Consider the following 8781-nt stretch of genomic DNA (forward strand, 5'->3'; position numbering starts at 1 on the left):
GCTGCCCACCTCCACCACCTTGCAGATGTTCTTATAGTCCAGCCACAGGATATTCTCATCACACTTCTCCATGTAAGCGTTGTCCAGGGTGATCTTCAGAGTGGCTCCCTTCTTTAGCTCCACCTCTGCAGTGCCGCTGCCCTTGATGAGTCCAGTCCTGATCTCAGGCCCCTTTGTATCTAGAGCCACCGCAATGGGACGATAGAGAATGGGATCTGATGCAAAGCTTTCTGTGGCTGCTCGGACATTCTTGATGGTCTCTGCATGGTACTCATGGGTTCCATGAGAAAAATTCAGCCGAGCCACATTCATTCCAGACTTAATCATCTCCTTCAGCATCTCCACAGATCGGGAAGCAGGGCCAATGGTACAAATGATGCCAGTGTTGCGGGCCGTGATGGGAGAGGAGTCAATGTCCAGGCGGCACGTGTGTTCCAGGAAGGTGTCAGCCATGACTGCATGGAGCTGCTGGGTCTGAATGAAGGCAGTCCCTGCTTCGCTGTGTGGCTTCGGCATGTTTTCTGAAGTCCTCGGGCGTACTTCGGTTCCTGCTGCGATACCTAAAGCAGACGTCTGCAAGTCGCAACGCGTAGCTGCTGTGCGGGCGTGTCATGTTTTTCTACAGTGGTAGTAACACATATTTTGTTTTCAGTTTCAGAAGTCTATTATTTTAAAGCTGAATGGCCTTTGTCCTGGTAAGGTTTAACAATTCATTAATAGTAGGTAATTTCAAAGATAAGAAGCAAATTCTTATTAGGAGTACTTTGAGACCTGTGTCTTACAAGTTCTACAGTATTACGTGTATAGTTTTTTTAGCTTGAAACCGTGTTCAGTGTGGTTCATACTGAACATGAATACTATGTTCACCCACCATTTCCAAGAGCCAACTCTGCAGTCTGGAAAAAGAGCCTGCTGGGATTCACTGTGCATATGGATGCCCATCTAAGATTCTTTGGCTTTTCAAAGCCTTACTGAACATAATTTGTGAACTAAGACCCATACTAGTAGCTATCATTTTAGGCAGTTCTCTTCTTGGGATGATTCTCAGTGGTCAGGCATCACTACAGGATGCCAACAAATTTCTTTTCTCCTCTGACAACAGCTTTACATGCAAAGAACCACCATTTTGTCAGGTGTAGCATCTTCCATCGCTGTTAGAAGACACCCATGTCTCCCAGAATTCTCCATCCACCAAGGATCTCTTCAAACAATCTGTTTTCCACAGTAATGAATCCTTTGACTCTCAATAGATTATCTGAATGACAGTGTAACTAATATTTATCTCTCTACAAGGGGGCTTTTGTCTTCCACATCACTTAGACATGAACATAGAGGTGAAGGCCCATATGTTCCTGTCCAGGATGCTAGGTTAGACACTGATATGGTAGAAAATTAAAAGTTGTATTTCAAGCTAATTCTGTGCTCATTACGTTTAATTCCTTCCACAAGAGAGGACAATTACATTGCCCTCTTTATTTGGACTATGTATCAACAAAACATTAAATAGCTTACTGAGTCCACCTTTGAAAATTCCCCAAATCATCAAAACTAATGCAGAAAGTGTGGTTCAAAAATTTTCAGTACTTAAAACTGTTCAGAGATGCCTTGCAAAATATACATGTTAACTTCTATGTGGAATTCTAAACAGTTCCACAGTAAAACTACAAGTGTCCGATAAGTTTTGTTGTTCTTTGTTCTTGTTAGTATCTTATTGAGTTCCTAGAAATGCTTGTTTGGCATAGAAACAGGCAGCTTGTGATTTCAGGATTCATTCATGCATGAGTTACAAAGTAGCAGCTTGAACATTATGGAAGCTGTGGTGTCTTTTTAACAGTTCTAGAAATCTATTTGATGGTCCACAAACCATCCTCTTGTGTGGTAACATCATAGTCAGTGAAATATGCACAAAGTATCAGGAGAAAAGGTGCTTTGCAGTTCCAGGGGCAAAGACTGACATTGAGTCTTTAGATAAGAAAAAAAAAATCTGTCAGTACAGCTATCAAAACAAAGGCTGAAGAGATACTAGTGCCTGTGCAGGTGTGTGTGTGTGTGTGTGTGTGTGTGTGTGTGTACATGTCTTTATCTGTGTATGGTTTTGTTGGGTTAATTTTTGTGGGCTAAATTCTTCCCTTTCTTCTACATGAGGAGAGCTGTAAGGAAAGTGTCCCCAAATATAATCTACTTGTTGAAGAACAAATTAATAGTTTTTAAAATTTGTAATGTAATATAAATTAGGAAATCAAACACTGAAGTCAAAGCCTTTGGTTAATGTTTTCTATGAATATTAAAATAACAGGCTTAAAATCTGCCACAGTAGAGTAAGACCACCAGGACAGCCAAAATCCATCCTGAAAAACTCTTTCCAGTGTAATACAGGTAAGATTAAGAGTGAGTACTCCACTGATTCTATCCTAATTATAAAAAGAGGTTTGTTCCTGCTACAATAGTAACTAAGGAAATCAAACATGCCAGTAGTTATATCCTTTCTTACTTTGCTGCCAAACAGTTTTTTGATTGAGGTTTATTGAAGGAATTATTTCTAAGATATTTCAAATTATATCACCTGAAATATATTTGTTTATTTAAAATGAACTGCTGATGCATGTAGTGTCTTTTAATAAGTAAATGATTTTTCACCTATTCCACGATATGGGGATTGACAGAGGTCCCACACATGCCTAGCATAAGGTCTACCATAGATCTACTTTCTCAGCCGATTTCTTGGTGGGACAAGTGCTCTGCTCCAGCCATGGGCAATGCCTAGGAAGGTATAGTGGAATTTTACATACAGTAAAGGCAGTAAATGAGAATTGTTCATTTTTGCCGGGCGGTGGTGGCACATACCTTAATCCCAGCACTTGGGATGCAGAGGCAGGCAGATTTCTGAGTTTGAGGCCAACCTGGTCTACAGAGTGAGGTCCAGGACAGCCAGAGTTATACAGAAAAACCCTGCCTTGAAAAACAAAACAAAACAAAACAAAACAAAACAAAAAAGAATTGTTCATTTTTTAGCTTTGTTTGGTGGGCAGGCTTTTTCCATACAGCAAAAGCTGAGTCACTCAATGGTTTACATGCAGAAATAAATAAAAAAATGTTTCATGTGAAGCATTCCTCCTTTGGAGTTGCTGCTTGGTCCCCAAGTTTCTTCCATGCTTCTCTCCCTGAGTAATGGTTCAGTTTGCATAGCTACTAAGAGAGCCTTTCCAGTAGCTCTTGCCATGGGAGGCAATGGAAGTTGATGCTGAACTTGTTTGCACTGCACATGAGCTAGGGACCAATGCTAGAGCTGAGGGCCTTTAGCATCTTCCTCAGAAGATCTCGAGCAGAGTAACACACTGATCTCTCTAGAGCTTTGTCACACTTGCAGCTGGGAATTTTTGTGAAGACCTTTGTGTTTCCTATGTTTGGCTATGTTGCAATGACAGTCAGCATAGACTAAGCTTCCCTGTGCTAGGAATGAGTATTTCTCTTCAGTGAGGGAAGTTCAAGTCAATTCTTGGAGAAGTCCCTTTCACTTCTGTACAAGATGAGTATGCTCACTCAGAGTTCTGCCAGCATCCCTAGGGCAGACACAGAAAGCACCAATGGCGACACAATACTGTCCTTTGAACAATTCACTAGGGGATAACAGTTCAGGCTAAGATGACACTTTTTGTCGGATAGTGCTGAGGATCATAGGTATTCTGCACAACAATTTATTATAAGTAGTAACATTTTTGAAAAACATCTCTTTGTATTTTAAAAATACAAAGTAGTTGAAAGGAAGAGTTTCCCATATATTTATTGCTTACAAATCAATATTCATTTTAAGGGCTTTTCATAAATGGTGTCAAAGCATATAGGATCACAAAATATTAGTCTTGGCATAGGCTACAGTTGTTTAATGACAAATTTTGCCTCCCTCCTTTGTAGTGCATGAGAAAATTACCAGAAGAGCATCACTGTGGTAAGATGTGTGTATTTCACAATATATTAATCTGTAGAAAATATAACATTCAGAACCTGACACTGTCTTTGCTTCTGTGTAAGACTATTTAAGCTCTTTATTTCTTCTATAATCACAAACTGAATAATTATTTATAGAGCATACCATGTTGAAATTACTGATGATATCTGTCATAAAACAAGAAATGCTGAAACGAATCCATTGCTAGGGAGATGCTTCCGTGGATAAAGTGCTTGCCATGCATGTGTGAGAATGGCATTTTGGATGCCCAGACTCCACATGAGGTCTGAAGGTTTTATGAGCTAGTGTATCCTGGGGCCCTTATGTTGAATCAGGAGGTGGTGACAGAGAATCCTCTAAAGTTTACTGGATAGTTATTCTGGTGTTTTCATTCATGAAAAAGAGATCCAGCCACAAAACAAAGGTTGAAAGAAGGTTGCATATTTTTATTCTGAAGGCTCCCTGACAAACCTACCATTGTTGTTTCTAGGTGCACAAAAGAGGACAATGACAGCTATACCTCCCATATCAAGGTACAATGCTTCTTTGTGAAATTAATTTTCTCATGAATTTTGTCTTAATTCAGCATTAGTCTATCCCAGAATTTATATGGAAAGGTGGTTCAGAGGAAACCATATTGTAGATGTGAAACTTTCTATAATTTGTAAGTGAGCAGTAAGTCCTTATGGGTAGTGGTGGCCCAGTATGAGAATGGACTCAAAAGACATAGTGAGTGGAAGACTGAGTGCAGTTCTCACATAATGGAAGACGTTTGATGTTTGACAAAGTATTGTTTGTAGAAATGAATACACAATAGACTGATTTAAAATTTGACTATGATAATAGACCAGAATACCTTTTAATAAGTCCAGATATTTCAATGATCTAGAAATCTCCAAAGTGCCTTTACCCTCAGAAAAATGCCCATAAGTTTTATCTACCCTTGGACACTCCTATTTCAGCATCCTATATGAGAGCATGTCTTTGGTTTCTCTCTTCCGACTGTGTTTAGACTGAGAAGATATTGTGGATATTTAGCAATTTGTAATAGGTTCATCAAATTTGCCTTATGGAGAGATTAGAGCATTTTCTAATTGATTCTTATGAGGGTATATTGAAAGCTCTTCATCTAGTTAAACAATAAAGTGTCTTTCCCCACTTAGCCAGCATTTCTAGAAGTAGAACGTCAATAGTTCCATTGAAGTTCTCCTTTTTGTATTTAAAAAAGAATATACACTTATATTTTTTGCCACATTCAAACACTTAAAATAGTTTACTTAGATACTTCCATATTCACTATGAGCTGCTGGAGCTTAGAGAACCTGTTTCTGTATAACCTGTCACCCTAGAGTGAGAGGCTGTGTGAATGATTAGTGGCATTTTAATGAGTTTTGAATGTGACTCAATGGACCAATGTGTTTCTATAAAGCAGTTCCACAGGTACTATAATATGGATAGCACTGCCGATTTAACTGGCATTTACTTACAAATGGAAAAAATGTGCAATTTGTGCCCCCCCCAATTGTGGAGGAGAAAGACTGTTAAAGGAGGGTTTATTAATATTAATGACCATCTTATACAAGATGTAGGAAATTGGACACATAATGAATTAAGCTTAGTCTCAACCAGAGAACAACATGCTGATTCTCCTTTCATGCTTTTCTCTTAGTCTAGCATGAATATCTTCACATCTTGATTATATCCTAGCAATTTGTAAATAGATAGGCATATTAGAAGTGATTTCATGTTAAAGAACAGTTTATATTTTTCATGTGTCAATACTCTGTGATTACTAGGAATAAAGTTGATTTGAAAGCATGCACCCCAAAACAAAAGAGTTAATTTCAGAACCAAACCAAAAGTTAACTCTCTGCCTTTGCATTGCAGGAAGAATGTAGCAAGAATTCATGTAGACTACAGAAGAGGATGCAGAAGGATTTTTTGAAATCTGGAGTTTATGTTTGTTTGAGGGGAGAGCCGATACCTGATCCTTGGGAAGAAAAAGCACCCATAATGATAATTCCCCTAATTTGATAAGTAATGTACTTGCTTGTTGTGAAGGGGAAGATGGGTGTGTGTGTGTGCCTATGCCTTCAGTAGTACCAGAGAAGAGAAACCCATCCACGAACATTCCCTTCATCATCTTCATAGCCTCACTCCTTGCCAGTCACTGTATTAGGCAGTGCTTCTCAACCTTCCTAATGCTGTGACCCTTTAATGGAGTTCCTCATGTGGTGACTCCCAACCATAAAATTGTTTTTGTTGCTACTCCATAACTGTAGGTTTCATAATGTTATCAGTTGTAATGTCGTATCTGTGTTCTCAGAAGGTCTTAGGCAAACTGTGTGAGACTGTTCTATGCCCCTCCTCCAATTGGTCACCACAGACAGGTTGAGAAGCACTGGTTTAAAATGTAAATGATAGTAAATTGGACTATGGAAACAAAAGAAAAACACCAGAAAGTGAGCACGTTTGTAACTTGGGGAGGGGAACTCATAAAATGACAGAAAATAAATAATACATGCTCCTGGAAGTAGGCACAGTCAACATGAAAGCAACCAACATATTTGTGTTTCTTTCTTTAGATCGACTGACTTTAAGTGTGTGAATGTTTTGCATGTGTATTCCGTCTGTGTACCATGTGTGTGTGCTTCCCACAGACATCAGAAGAGGTCATTTCATCCCCTGGACTTGGTGTTCCAGAATTTTGTCAGCCAATGTGTGTGTATTACAAATCAAGCTCAGGTGCTGGGCATCAGCAATACATGTTATAAACTCCTCAGCCTCCTTTTCCAGCCCACACAGTGAATATGTTTGATATGCAAATGATTAAAAGTATGAGAAGGGGAAATAAGTAGTCAGTCTTAGGGTATTTCTTAACTTCCTGGTCCCAGGCCTCAGCCTTCACATTTTACCTAGTGAAGTCCAAAGGACTAATCGGCAGGGTGCACACCTTTAATTCATGAGCTCATAAAGCAGGCAGAATGGTCTCTGTCAGTTCAAAGATACCCTGCTCTTAGTTGGGAGTAGGGGAAGGCAAAGTGAATTGTGGGTATCAAAGGATAACTAATAGGAGTCAGTCTTCTCCTCCCACTATTTCAGTCTCAGGTATGAAATTCAAGCTGTCAGTCATGCTGACAAGTGCCTTTATCTGCTTAGCCATCTTTCTGGCCCTCTGATTTATACTTTGACTGAAAATGCTTTAGCATTAACACACACAGAGTATATAAAAAGTGTCTGTGTGTATGTGTGTGTGTGTGTGTGTGTTATTTAACAGGAAGACACCTGCTACCCAGTGCATGGGAGGGTCAGACAGAGAGAGATGTGTTCTCCTGTGTTTGAATCCTTGGCCACTCTTTGGGGAGATTGTTTAACTTTCGGGGTTTAGCCTAGGTAGCACAAGGTTTTCAGTGGTAGGTTTTAATAGTTATGACTACTTGTGGTATTAATTCTGTGTTATCTGTGAGAAGCAACAGAGTACTGCCACAAACCAGGACACCCTGTTGCCTTCCTCGAAGTAACCGACTGACATTCCCTATCAGATATTTTGCCACAGCAACTACAGAAGCAAGTAAAAAAGTAATGGCCCTCTTTTCTGTTTTAACCCCATTCAGAAGTTACAAAGCAAGCTGAAGTGTCTGTTTGCAGATCTTACTCATATCACTTACTCCACTCCCCACTGTTAACAACTAGCTAATTCCCTTAATCTAAACCCTCTAAATTCACCATTATGAAAGGGGCAGACTAGAACTAATTATTACACCTAATCATTATCACCAGAAATCATTAGAAACTGTAAGTTTACTATTGTCAGAAACCAAACCCAATGTTCTTTCTTTCTTTCTTTCTTTCTTTCTTTCTTTCTTTTTTTTCTTTTTTCTTTTTTCTTTTTTTTTTGGTTTTTCGAGACAGGGTTGCTCTGGCTGTCCTGGAACTCACTCTGTAGACCAGGCTGGCCTCGAACTCAGAAATCTGCCTGCCTCTGCCTCCCAAGTGCTGGGATTAAAGGTGTGTGCCACCACCCCTGGCAAATGTTCTTTCTTTTAAGCCTAGTTCAGTTTGGTTTCCAAATTAATATTAGCTACAATATGTGATGAACCTGAGTAATTTTTGTTCTAGAGAGAACAGAGCAAGGAGGTAGGACTCAGGTAATTTTAATACACAGAAATTCACTTAGCAATCATCTTATAGTTCAGTGAAAAGTCAATAGAATTTTTGAAATTAACATTCCTAATACAAACACATTATCCCTAAATAGAATTTTTATGATGATAGAGAAGGTACTTAATAATGGGGAAGGATATGGTAACCATGGATTAGTTACAGTTGGCATGAAATGAAGCAACTTCTTTTCTATACCAGTGATTAGAATACAATCCACAATATCATTAAAGCAGTGATATATGTCAGAGACATCTAAGCCAAAGGTAGTTTCCATTCTTCAAAGGAATAAATTATATGATTGAAATAAAAGTAGACATTATTTTCTGATGTTAATCTTGCATAAAACCAAACTAACACAAGACTTCCCAGAAGCCTATGTGGCAATTGCGGTGTAATAAGTATAAAATAAAAAAAAAATCAAGGACCTGAGCTAGATAACATCTGTTCTCTATCACATGCTAACAGAATACCCAATATAGGACTTTATAAAGAGATACAGCCAGACAGGGATGACAAGACACAGCTTGTTTCAAAGATGCTGCCTAGTTTGGGGGCAAAGAAAAAGTTCTCGTGTCAATGAGAAATTCATACTTTTCTCCATTACATTGTCATTCTGAAGTGGTAACAACCAATCTCACCCTCTCTTTCTCTCTCTCTCTCTCTCTCTCTCT

At 38.9% G+C, this 8781-nt stretch overlaps 1 pseudogene across 1 annotated transcript in view; it reads right to left on the reverse strand.

Annotated features, from left to right (window-relative positions):
• LOC116086246 overlaps window positions 1-566 on the reverse strand; it is a 2292-nt pseudogene extending 1726 nt beyond the window's left edge. Inside the window, exon 1 of the transcript XR_004116854.1 lies at window positions 10-566. The product of XR_004116854.1 is annotated as a pyruvate kinase PKM pseudogene (transcript). The remainder of the gene's footprint in view (window positions 1-9) is intronic.
• Window positions 567-8781: the final 8215 nt, after the last annotated feature.

The sequence above is a fragment of the Mastomys coucha genome, unplaced genomic scaffold, assembly GCF_008632895.1.
Source record: "Mastomys coucha isolate ucsf_1 unplaced genomic scaffold, UCSF_Mcou_1 pScaffold12, whole genome shotgun sequence".
Classification (NCBI taxonomy): Eukaryota; Metazoa; Chordata; class Mammalia; order Rodentia; family Muridae; genus Mastomys; species Mastomys coucha.